Below are 12,672 nucleotides of genomic sequence, written 5' to 3' on the forward strand. Positions count from 1 at the left end.
CAAGCATTGGGCTCTATAGAGTACATTACCAAGCATTGGGCTCTATATAGTACATGGAGATATTGTCCAGCTTATCTGTGACTTCCCTCAGCTTGTCTGATGTTCTCCAGCTGCCTTCAGTCTTTCACCTTTTTGGAGGGTTTGCTATAGGGCACGCTTCTCTGTTATATAGGATGTTAAGGTGTATGGCCCTGTAGGGATCCCTCTATAGCAGTAGCCTCTTCTCTCTATATAGGACTCTGGGGTGGTATATGGCTTAGGGCACCGTGTTAAGGTGTATGGCCCTGTAGGGATCCCTCTATAGCAGTAGCCTCTTCTCTCTATATAGGACTCTGGGGTGGTATATGGCTTAGGTCACCGTGTTAAGGTTATGGCCCTGTAGGGATCCCTCTATAGCAGTAGCCTCTTCTCTATATAGGACTCTGGGTGGGTATATGGCTTAGGTCACCGTGTTAAGGTGTAAGGCCCTGTAAGGATCCCTCTATAGCAGTAGCCTCTTCTCTCTATATAGGACTCTGGGGTGGTATATGCTTAGGTCACCGTGTTCAGCTGGAAATGCTCAACAATGTGTAGCCATTCTAAACAATAGGGCACATTGCATTTCATTTGGCACAATGGTCACTGCGCTAAAGCCAGATTGGTGCATCATTTAGTCTCCTGCTCTCTTGATGCAGCCTTCTCCCCAGTCTACGCTGCTCTGTGGACCATACTTTAGTGCCAGGTCATTTGTGCCTGCCTGCGTACATGTGTGTGTGCCCGTGTATGCAACCTATTGCAATCAATATCTCTCTACACCACCTATATAATGTACGGTGTGATTTGCAACTATAGGACTGGTCACTGATTATTCTCTCTTTCTCTCTCTCCTCTCTTTCTTTCCCTTTCTAGTGCCCGTGCTGTGCTGCCATGACAACCATGGCCCCTCCCCTCACGTTTCTCCTCCTTCTCCTCCGATTGGCTCACAGTTCTTTCCCAGAGGAGCCCGGTCCGCTCAGCCTACTCCCTTAGAGGGTATGTGTCCTTCTCATGTGTGTGTGTGTGTGTGTGTGTGTGTGTGTGTGTGTGTGTGGTGTGTGTGTGTGTGGGTGTGTTTGTGGTGTTGTGTGTGGTGTGTGTGCTGCGCTTGCGCGCGCGCGCATGTATACTGAGTATACAAAACATTAAGGACACCTGCTCTTTCTATGACAGACTGACCAGGTGAATCCAGAAGGATTTTTAATCCTTGAGACAATTGAGACATAGATTGTGTATGTGTGACATTCAGAGGGTGAATGGGCAAGACAAAAAATGTAAGGGCCTTTGAACGGGGTATGGTGGTAGGTGCCAGACGCACCGGTTTGTGTCAAGAACTGCAACGCTTCTGGATTTTTCACGCTCAACAGTTTCCCGTGTGTATCAAGAATGGTCCTCCCCCCAAAGGACATCCAGCCAGCTTGACACAACTGTGGGAAGCATTGGAGTCAACATGGTCCAGCTTCCCAGTGGAATGCTTTCGACACGTTGTACAGTCCATGCCTTGACGAATTGAGGCTGTTCTGAGGGCAAAAGGAGGGGTGCAACCATAGCTGCGGGAAGTAGGGGTGCTGCAGGACCCTCTGAAAAAATTCGGAATTAAAAAATATTTACATTTTTTTCTCACAAAAGTGGTGTACTGGGCCTTTACTAGTATTAGCAGACCAATGTAGATGTCTGTAGTACGGGCCAAAACTATTTCTCAGCATCTCCGCTTTAGCAAGAAAGGTACTTGTATAATTAAGAACAGTATCTTGCAGGATTCAATAGCTGGAATTGTAAGAGTTGTTGCTATGTCCCTTTCTCTGTGATTCTGTCATTCTAATGGAATCCAGAAAAKAACAAAACCCTGTTCTCAAACATTTACATCAAAAGGTGCAAATTTATGCGCAAAGACACAAAACATCCACATCAAATTAAATATTTTTCTTGATCAAATAATATGGAAAACAACCACTTTTTGTGCAGTATTAATTTAGCGTCCTTACAATCCACTTAATGTAAATGTACATTACTGTATTGTACATAGGCTGGTCATCTAGGTTTGTACCTGTAGACTTTTCATCACCATGAAGAAATGACCAATACAGTAATTGAGTACATTGAGGCATCAAGTGGTTTGTGATGATATGAAATGTTGATATGGCTCAGTTGGTAGAGCATGGTGATTGCAATGCCAGGGGTGTGGGTTTGATTCCCACGAGGAACAAGTATGAATATGTATGCACTCACTACCTTAAGATGCTCTGGATAAGTGTCTACTAAAAAGGAATGAATAGACCATTTCAGTTTTCACATAAAAATAAGTTCCATTTGCAAAGTATTTCAAGAAACTGGAAAACATATGAAGCAAGTATTTGTTAATTCCACAAGTATTATCAGATTAACTGTTTTGTACAGATAATTATCAAACTCAAATGACAAATGCTGGTAAACACTCAAATACATTTAGTTTTTTTTTAAATCACAAAAGTGCTCTGGCCCTTTACTAGTCCTGAATTAGCGGACCGATATAGACGTCTTCAGCACGGTCATTATTTTTTGCTCATCCCCCCATCAAAAACAACGCAGCACCACCACCACCAAACTACATCCTGCAGCTATGGATGCAACTCAATATTAGGAACATGTTCTTCATTTTTCGGTATACTCAGTGTGTGTATGTGTTTCTTTGGCCTGCATGCGTTTGTCTTTGTATGGTATCCGTGCTGAATGACCCTTGGTGGATCTCAGTATTCCATCAGGACAGAAAGGTCAGGGGTCACAGCCTTGGTCTGGAGCTGTTTTCACACGAAACAACCGTGTCACAGAGATAGATTGCAGAAGCACTGGGAAATGTGTTTCTCCTTGAGTGTGTAATGATATGAAAATATGTAATGCTCTCCCCTCCTCCTCCTTTTTGATTTAATATTATGGAGCTGCGATCTGAGGTCATTGCTTTGTTTCTGTTTTACTGCATATCTGATTGAGCATCAACCTAGTTCAAGGGGAGGGGGGTTTGAGAGGTGGAGAGGGAGAGAGTGAGACATGGGAGGACAGAGAGAAAAAGAGAGTGATCGAAGGAGGGAGGGGGTAGATAGTCAGAGAGGTGGAGATGGAAATAGAGAGTGGTGGAGATAGAGAGAGAGGGAGTGATGAAAGAGAGAGAGATTGAATAGAAGCAGAGGAGAGAGAGAGGGCAGAGCGTTTGGAGATATGTAGATGGATGGATGTGTATTATGTCGCTCCCTGCAGTCAAGGACAATGAGAAAGGGGTCCCACTCAATCTCCTGAAGAGGAGTCCGTATGGGGATGTCACTGTGTCCTCTCCACCTTCCCTGCAGTGTGTCCTGCCTGTCCTTCCATACTGTATGTGTCTGATCTTTCCTCTCCTCCCATCCCGCAGTGTGTCTTGCCTGTCCTTCCATACTGTATGTGTCTGATCTATCCCCTCTTCCCCTCATGCAGTGTGTCTTGCCTGTCCTTCCATWCTGTATGTGTCTGATCTATCTCTCCTCCTCCGCAGTAATGTCTGCCTGTTCCTTCCATACTGTATGTGTCTGATCTATCCCCTCTTCCCTCCTGCAGTGTGTCCTGCCTGTCCTTCCATACATGTATGTGTCTGATCTATCCCTCTTCCCCTCCTGCAGTGTGTCTTGCCTGTCCTTCCATACTGTATGTGTCTGATCTATCCCTCTTCCCCTCATGCAGTGTGTCTTGCCTGTTCCTTCATACTGTATGTGTCTGATCTATCCCCTCTTCCCCTCCTGCAGTGTGTCTTGCCTGTCCTTCCATACTGTATGTGTCTGATCTATCCCCTCTTCCCCTCATGCAGTGTGTCCTGCCTGTCCTTCCATACTGTATGTGTCTGATCTATCCCCTCTTCCCCTCATGCAGTGTGTCCTGCCTGTCCTTCCATACTGTATGTGTCTGATCTATCCCTCTTCCCCTCATGCAGTGTGTCCTGCCAGTCCTTCCATACTGTATGTGTCTGATCTATCCCCTCTTCCCCTCATGCAGTGTGTCCTGCCTGTCCTTCCATACTGTATGTGTCTGATCTATCCCCTCCTCCCCTCCTGCAGTTATGTCCTGCCTGTCCTTCCATACAGTATGTGTCTGATCTATCCCCTCTTCCCCTCCTGCAGTATGTCTTGCCTGTCCTTCCATACTGTATGTGTCTGATCTATCCCCTCTTCCCTCCTGCAGTATGTCTTCCTGTCCTTCCATACTGTATGTGTCTGATCTATCTCCCTCTTACCCTCCTGCAGTATGTCTTGCCTGTCCTTCCATACTGTATGTGTCTGATCTATCCCCTCTTCCCCTCCTGTATCACTATCATTGTCTGTCTCCATCTTTCTGCCATCGCTCTGTTTCTACCCTCTTCCGCCTTTCTTACTTTTTCCACTCTTCCCCTCTGCTTTTTTTTCCTCCATCGCTCCTGTCTTTCTCTCTCCATCCCCTGTAATGTAATGATAGAGTATAAACAACCCTGTCTTTCGCCTCTCTCATCCTTCTTCGCAGTGGTGAGGAGGTATCCTGTGTTTGTGGGTAGAGCTCATCATTCCTCTCAGAGACAGGAGTGCACATTCAGACAGTGCTCCAGGTCAACCGCACTCTCTACATAGGAGCCAGGTAATAATCAGAAACTGCCTGTATCCTACCGCACACACTGTACACAGTACCCCACCGCACACACTATACACAGTATCCTACCATAACAGACTGTACACAATACCCTACCGCACACACTGTACACAGTACCCTACCACACACACTGTACACAGTATCCTACCACACACACTGTACACAGTACCCTACCACACACACTATACACAGTACCCTACACACACACTGTACACAGTACCCTACCACACACACTGTACACAGTATATAGTTGTTTCATGATCAGATACTCTGTAAAAGACTGAAAACGTCTTTGTTTTTCTCCTGTTGTCTGTGTTTGTAAAACAGAGATGATCTTACAGAGTGGAGCTGGACAATAGTCAGGGGATGAAATGTTCTACAGCAAGGTGAGACAGAACAGACAGACAGACAGACAGAACAGACAGACAGACAGAACAGACAGACAGACAGACAGACAGACAGACAGACAGACAGCAGACAGACAGACAGACACAGACAGACAGACAGACAGACAGACAGACAGACAGAACAGACAGACAGACAGACAGACAGACCAGACAGACACGACAGACAGACAGACAGACAGACAGACAGACAGAACAGAACAGACAGACAGACAGACAGACAGAGCAGACAGACAGACAGACAGACAGACAGACAAGACAGACAGACAGAACAGACAGACAGACAGACAGACAGACAGACAGACAGACAGACAGACAGACAGACAGACAGACAGACAGACAGACAGACAGACAGACAGACAGACAGACAACGACAGACGACAGACAGACAGACAGACAACAGACAGACAGACAGACTGACTGACTGACTGACTGACTGACTGATGTAACAAACACCTCTGATTAAATCAGATCCCAGTATGATTGTAACCTTGTGGTCATGTCATTTTGTGGTCCTCTGCTAGAAGCGGACGTGGGAATCCAATAAGAATGACATTCGAGTCTGCAGGATGAAGGGCAAACATGAGGTTAGTTCCCATCTCTAGCCCAGAGGGCAGCGTATGTCAGTGGTTACTCACAGGAAAAACAACTTTAGACTACAGTGTGTTGTTGGGGGTGCTGTGGGGTTATCCATTCTAGTAATCCCAATGACATGTTGTCCTGCAGTGAGAATGTGATACCTGCAACTGATCTGAGTGATGAGTAATATGGGGTGATACGATCAGTGAATAATGGAGGCCTAAGAGATAAAGGAGAGAGGGAGGATAGAGAGAGAAAGATTTTACTTTTATCTGTCTTATTGGCAGAGAGGGGAGAAAGAAAGAGAGTGAGGGGAAAGAGAAGAGAGAGAGAGTGAGGGGAAGAGAAGAAGTGGGGGAGGAGGAGAGAGAAAATCGGGAAGGAGAAAAGACAGCGAGAGAGAGATAATGAGATGGTGGTGTCACACAGCCCTGGGGTAGACCATGGAAATCAGGATGGAAGGGAGGGAGATAGGGAGAGAGAGGGAGAGAGCGATCAGTGGAGTAAGCAATTGAGATATATAAATAGAGGTAGAAGACCAAACAGTCACAGATAAAAGGAGAGATAGAGACAGATTGGAGGTAAAGAGGAAGAGCGTGGGAGAGAGAAAGAGTTGTGTGACATTAAGGTTGACAGATGAAAGGGAAAGAAAGAAAAAGAGAAAGTAACAACATCAAAGGTTTTTGACATCAAAAGTGGAGMGAGAGACAGACAGAGAGTTTTGAGTTTTTATAAAAACCTTTATTTTATACTTAATAATGAACACAAATAATGGCACACTGTGCCTTTTCAGAAATTAAGCAACAAATGTGTCATTCCTAAATAAAAATGTATTAAATAAAAATATATATATATATATACGTTCAACTCATTTCATCGACAAAAATGGTTTGCCCTCCTCCACAAAACAAACCGCTCCTTCATAAGCCCACTTCTCCTCAAACAATGGGAGATCTTTTACAGCCGAGAAGAACTCAAAATCCACTTTTATGCTCACTTTGACTAATCAGTTAAAAACACATCTTACAACCTGCTCATAACCCGTGTCTATCTTATGTTTCCTACTCAGAACAATAGCCATCTTAGCTTGTCCCTGTCACGTGTGTTCCCTCTCCGGCCTCTAGGTCACCAGGCTGCTCGTTATGGCGCACACCTGTCACCATCGTTACCTGGACTCCATCACTTCCCTAATTACCTTCCCTATATATGTCACTCCCTTTGGTTCCTTCCCCATGCGTCATTGTTTCTGTTTCATGTCTGTGTGTTGTTCGTGTTTTCTTGTTTTGTATTATGTTCTGTTTATTTATTAAAACACTCACTCCCTGAACATGCTTCCCGACTCTTAGCTCACTCGTTACAGTCCCCCTGTTACGTTCGTTTAGAGATGGATTGGACCAAGGTGCAGTGTGGTAGGCGAACATCTTACTTTTAAAATGAACACCGAAAAAACAACAAAATACAAAACGAACGTAAAGTTCTGCAGGCTACACAGCAACTATACAAAATCAAGATCCCACACACTAAGGTGGAAAAAAGGCTGCCTAAGTATGATCCCCAATCAGAGACAACAATAGACAGCTGCCTCTGATTGGGAACCATACCAGGCCAACATAGAAATACAACATAGATTGCCCACCCTAGTCACACCCTGACCTAACCAAATAGAGAATAAAAAGGCTCTCTAACGTCAGGGCGTGACAGTACCCCCTCCCTCAAAGGTGCGGACTCCGGCCGCAAAACCTGACTCTATGGGGGAGGGTCCTAGTGGGCATCTAGCCTCGGTGGCGGCTCCGGTTGGGGACGTAGACCCCGCTCCACTTGCGGATCCCTCCGCTTCCGTGGAACCGGACCGTGGATCGCCGCCGGTGGCTCCGAACCGTGGATCGTCGCCGGAGGAACCGAACCGTGGATCGGCGCCGGAGGCTCCGGACCGTGGATCGGCGCCGGAGGCTCCGGACCGTGGATCGTCGCCAGAGGCTTCGGACCGTGGATCGTCGCCGGAGGCTCCGGACCGTGGATCGTCGCCGGGGACTCCGGACCATAGATCGTCGCCGGGGACTCCGGACCGTAGATCGTCGCAGAGGGCTCCGGACTAGGAACCCCCGCTGGAGGCTCCGGACTGGGAACCGTCGCTGGAGGCTCCGGACTGCAGACCGTCGCTGGAGACTGGACGGCAGACCGTCGCTGGAGACTCTGTACTGCAGACCATCACTGGAGACTCCGGATCTGGGATTGTCTCTGGAGGCTCCGGGCCATGGATCATCACTGGAAGCTCCGGGGCATGGATCATCACTGGAGGCCTCCCACATGGCCACTGATCATCACTGGAGGTCTCCGGGCCATGATCATCACTGGAGCTCCGGGCCATCGCCATCATCACTGGGGCTCGCGGGCCATGGATCATCACTAGCCTCCGGCCATGGAATCACATGAGCTCCGGGCCATGGATCATCACTGGAGGCTCCGGGCCATGGATCATCACTGGAGCTCCGGCCATCGATGCACTCACTGGAGGCTCCGGCCATGGATCATCACATGGCGAGGCTCCGGCCATTGCATCATCCACTCGGGAGGCTTCGGGCCATGGATCATCACTGCGAGATTCGCGCCATGGATCATCACTGGAGCTCTCATGCGCTGGCAGCAGGCACAGGACGTACCAGGCTGGAGACACTCACTGGAGCCGCGTGCATGAACTAGCACAAGGATATACTGGACCGTGCGGTGGCGCACTGGAGTCTGGAGCATAGAGCTGGCACAACGCATCCTGGACAAAGGACCAACCTTCGCATGGCAAGTGCGGAGCTGCACAGACGCACTGGGCTGTGGAGGCGCACTGGAGACACCGGTGTGTAGAACCGACACACATTGTACCGGAACGTGACACACACCTCAGGGCGAGTGCGGGAGGAGACACAGGACGTACCGGACTGGGGAGGCGCACTGGAGGCCAGATGCGTGAAACTGGTCCATATGACACCGGACTGGTGTCACGCTCCTCAGCACGCCTGCTCTGCAGCACTCTCAACGCCAAAAACCTCTCTCCGGATCTTTCGTCGAGTTCCTCACTCGACTCCCTGACTGGCTCTGGTTCACCCCTTGGCTCCGCCGACCACTCTGTGTGCTGCCTCTCGGCTTCCATCGTGGTTGCAAACCCCAGTCGTCGTTGATCCTCCTTCGCTGCCTCCGCCTGCTTCCATGGCAGGTTTTGTCCCCTGCCATAACCCTCCCCATGTCCATGATGTCCTCCACTCCCTTTTCTCCCGGGCCCAGATCCCTGCTCCTCCTGGCCACGCTGCTTGGTCCTTTGGTGGTGGATCTTCTGTTACGTTCATTTAGAGATGGATTGACCAAGGCAGCGAGGGTAGCGAACATCTTACTTTTATTAAAATGAACACTGAAAAAACACAACAACCAAATACAAAACGAACGTAAAGTTCTGCAGGCTACACAGCAACTATACAAAATCAAGATCCCACACACTAAGGTGGAAAAAAGGCTGCCTAAGTATTATCCCCAATCASAGACAACGATAGACAGCTGCCTCTGATTGGGAGCCATACCAGGCCAACATAGAAATACAACATAGATTGCCCACCCTAGTCACACCCTGACCTAACCAAATAGAGAATAAAAAGGCTCTCTAAGGTCAAGGCGTGACACCCCCAAAAATGTTTTAACAGTTGACATTTTATTTTCTGTTGCTTACTATAGTGAAACCCCAAAATAACAACAGTGTTATTGAAAATCTCCCCTACAGCTGTAAACAAAGACTCCAGTATTTCAAAGAGGCTTTATCCTCTCACACTCCATAAAACAGTGAAAAAGTGTTTCTCTTATGTTACTAAAAGGACATCCATCTCCAATATCTGAGTTAATAACAGATACAAAAGCATTAACTGCAATGATGCCATGCAAAACCCTCTATTGCATGTCACTAGTGGCCTTTTGTAACGGTGGCTTGTACAGTGCTCTCCATGCTGGCTTTACCTTGTCACCAATACCCAGTTTTACCCTCCAAGGAGTGTCTTTTCTATTCTTCAATTTATCTTTATTCAAATCCTTGACACACCCCCTATATAAGTCTTTCCCGTTCACCTCATCCAAACCCACCTCTTCCAACCCTCTCAAATCCAGCAATAACGCCTTTCTTTCTGACTCTGGGATATTGGGTGTAATCCCTAGTCTTGGAAATGGGATTGATTCATCTTGTGCCTTCTTCTTATGATTAAGCATACACCACTCTTCTACTGACAGAGCCTTCCTGCAGCTTTACAGCAGTTGTCCGACAATTCTTTCCGACCTCAACCCCAAATATTCAGCCACCCGTCAGCCCTCCATTAAGGTGGGCCCAGCCATGGTCATTAACTGTTTAAGGCTGAGGATTTTGCCCTTCACCAGAATCTTGGAGAAATGTGGAACAGCTGCAGTTGTACAATCYAGTCTTGACCCATACACCAGAGGKTCCTCCAGCAGCCAATGCTGGAGTGCGTCTGGACTCCGTTATTATGCTCCAAACTCTAAGAAGGCATCTGTAAAACAAAGGTACTCCCCCCCCTTGAAATCTGGCTACTATCAACCTAAAATAAATCCTTCTTTAAACCTAATCCCCCGACCTGCTGTAATACCAGACCTGCCAGCCCTCTCCAAACCACATGTTCCGGTCCATAAAGCAACCTTTGAATAAACTAAAACCGGAAAGCAGCAGCCCTCCTAGCAAGATGTACAAAACCTTGTCCCCCCCTCCTCTTTTGACAAATACAAAACACTTTGTGGAACCCATGATATTTATCCCAAAATAAATCTACAATAATTGCCTGTATCTTAGCCAGAAGGCCAGACGGTGGCTCTAAACATGACAACCGATGTCACGGTGCAGAGGCAATCACATTGTTAACAATAATAGTTGTTTCCATTGTCCCCTCATCCCCTATGTACACTCCAAGATACTTAAAACCTCCCTTACACCATTCCAGCCCCCCCTGGCAAAGCAATGATCCCTCCAGACCATTTTCGAATCTGTAAAGCTTTTTTTTCCCAATTTACCTTTGCAGAGGATATTCCCCTAAACCGATCAACCGATTTTCATTCCAGACTCACATTAAGCATCTCCAATCCAAAATTAAATCTAGAATCGGCTTCCTATTTCGCAACAAAGCATCCTTCACTCATGCTGCCAAACATACCCTCGTAAAAACCGACCATCCTACCGATCCTCGACTTCGGCGATGTCATTTATAAAATAGCCTCCAACACTCTACTCAACAAATTGGATGCAGTCTATCACAGTGCCATCCGTTTTGTCACCAATATATATTTATTACCCACCACTGTGACCTGTACGCTCCTCGTTGGCTGGCCATCGCTTCATACGTGTCGACAAACCCACTGGCTCCAGGTCATCTACAAGTCTCTGCTAGGTAAAGCCCAGCCTTATCTCAGCTCACTGGTCACCATAGCAGCACCACCCGTAGCACGCGCTCCAGCAGGTATATCTCACTGGTCCCCCCAAAGCCAATTCCTTCATTTTTCTTCCAGTTCTCTACTCGCCCAATGGACTGGAACAACAAGCAAAAAACCACTGAAGCTGGAGACTCTTATCTCCCTCACTAGCTTTAAGCACCAGCTGTCAGAGCAGCTCACAGATCACTGCACCTGTACATAGCCCATCTGTAAACAGCCCATCCAACTACCTCATCCCCATACTGTATTTATTTATTTATCTTGCTCCTTTGCACCCCAGTATCTCTACTTGCACATTCATCTTCTGCACATCTACCATTCCAGTGTTTAATTGCTATATTGTAATTACTTCGCCACAATGGCCTATTTATTGCCTTGTAGATAGACTTTTATTTTTTTTCTACTGTATTATTGACTGTATGTTTGTTTATTCCATGTGTAACTCTGTGTTGTTGTATGTGTCAAGTGCTGTGCTTTATCTTGGCCAGGTCGCAGTTGCAAATGAGAACTTGTTCTCAACTAGCCTACCTGGTTAAATAAAGGTGAAAAAACAACAACAAAAAACATGAGACTCAAACTATCCACCTCGGCCTGATTTTTCACTAAAATAGCTACATCATCAGCATAGGCTGAGAGACGAATAGGAGGAATATCCTCTGAAAGGTACACCCTGTCACGGCCGTTGTAAGGAGGAGACCAAGGTGCAGCGTGGTATGCGTACGTTCTTCTTAATTTAAGAACGAACACTGAACAAACGAACAAAATAACAAAACGAACTGTGAAGCTAATATGAGTAGTGCAGACGGGCAACTAAACATAGAACAAGAACCCACAAACACCAAAGGGAAAATGGCTACCTAAATATGATCCCCAATCAGAGACAATGATAAACAGCTGCCTCTGATTGGGAACCATATCAGGCCACCATAGACATACAAATCACCAAGACCTACAAAAACCCTAGACATACAAAAAAAACTAGACAATACAAAAACTAACGTACCCACCCTAGTCACACCCTGTCCTAACCAAAATATAAAGAAAACAGAGATATCTCAGGTCAGGGCGTGACACACCCCTTCAATGCAATGTCTAATGCTATTTAGTAGTGGCTCTATAATGGTGGCATTTAACATTCCTGATAAAGAACACCCCTGCCTAAAATCTCTACATACTTTAAAAGGAGCACTCAAGCCACCGTTAAATTTCAGCACACTTTCAATGTCACCATATATCACCCTGATCATGGCAATAAAACCAGAGCTGAAACCAAATGCCTCAAAAGTGTGCCATAACTATTGATGTTCAACTCGGTCAAATGCCTTTTCCTGATCAATTAAAATTAGACCAGCATCCAACCCAATAGCCCTAGAGACGTCCCAAAAATCCAGAATCAAGGAATGTTGTCCCCTATCTGGCTGCCGAGAACACAGTAGGACTGCTCGGCCTCCGACCGCAAGGCACTACAGAGGGTAGTGCGAACAGCCCAGTACATCACTGGGGCCAAGCTTCCTGCCAACCAGGACCTCTATACCAGGCGGTGTCAGAGGAAGGCCCTAAAAATTGTCAAAGACTCCAGCCACCCTAGTCA

General features: G+C 46.8%; 1 pseudogene; it reads left to right on the plus strand.

Moving 5' to 3' along the window:
* Positions 1-12,672, plus strand: part of LOC111956438 (semaphorin-6B-like) — a 96,368-nt pseudogene that overhangs the window by 45,642 nt on the left and 38,054 nt on the right.

Source organism: Salvelinus sp. IW2-2015, linkage group LG32 (genome assembly GCF_002910315.2).
Source record: "Salvelinus sp. IW2-2015 linkage group LG32, ASM291031v2, whole genome shotgun sequence".
In the NCBI taxonomy this organism is placed as follows: Eukaryota; Metazoa; Chordata; class Actinopteri; order Salmoniformes; family Salmonidae; genus Salvelinus; species Salvelinus sp. IW2-2015.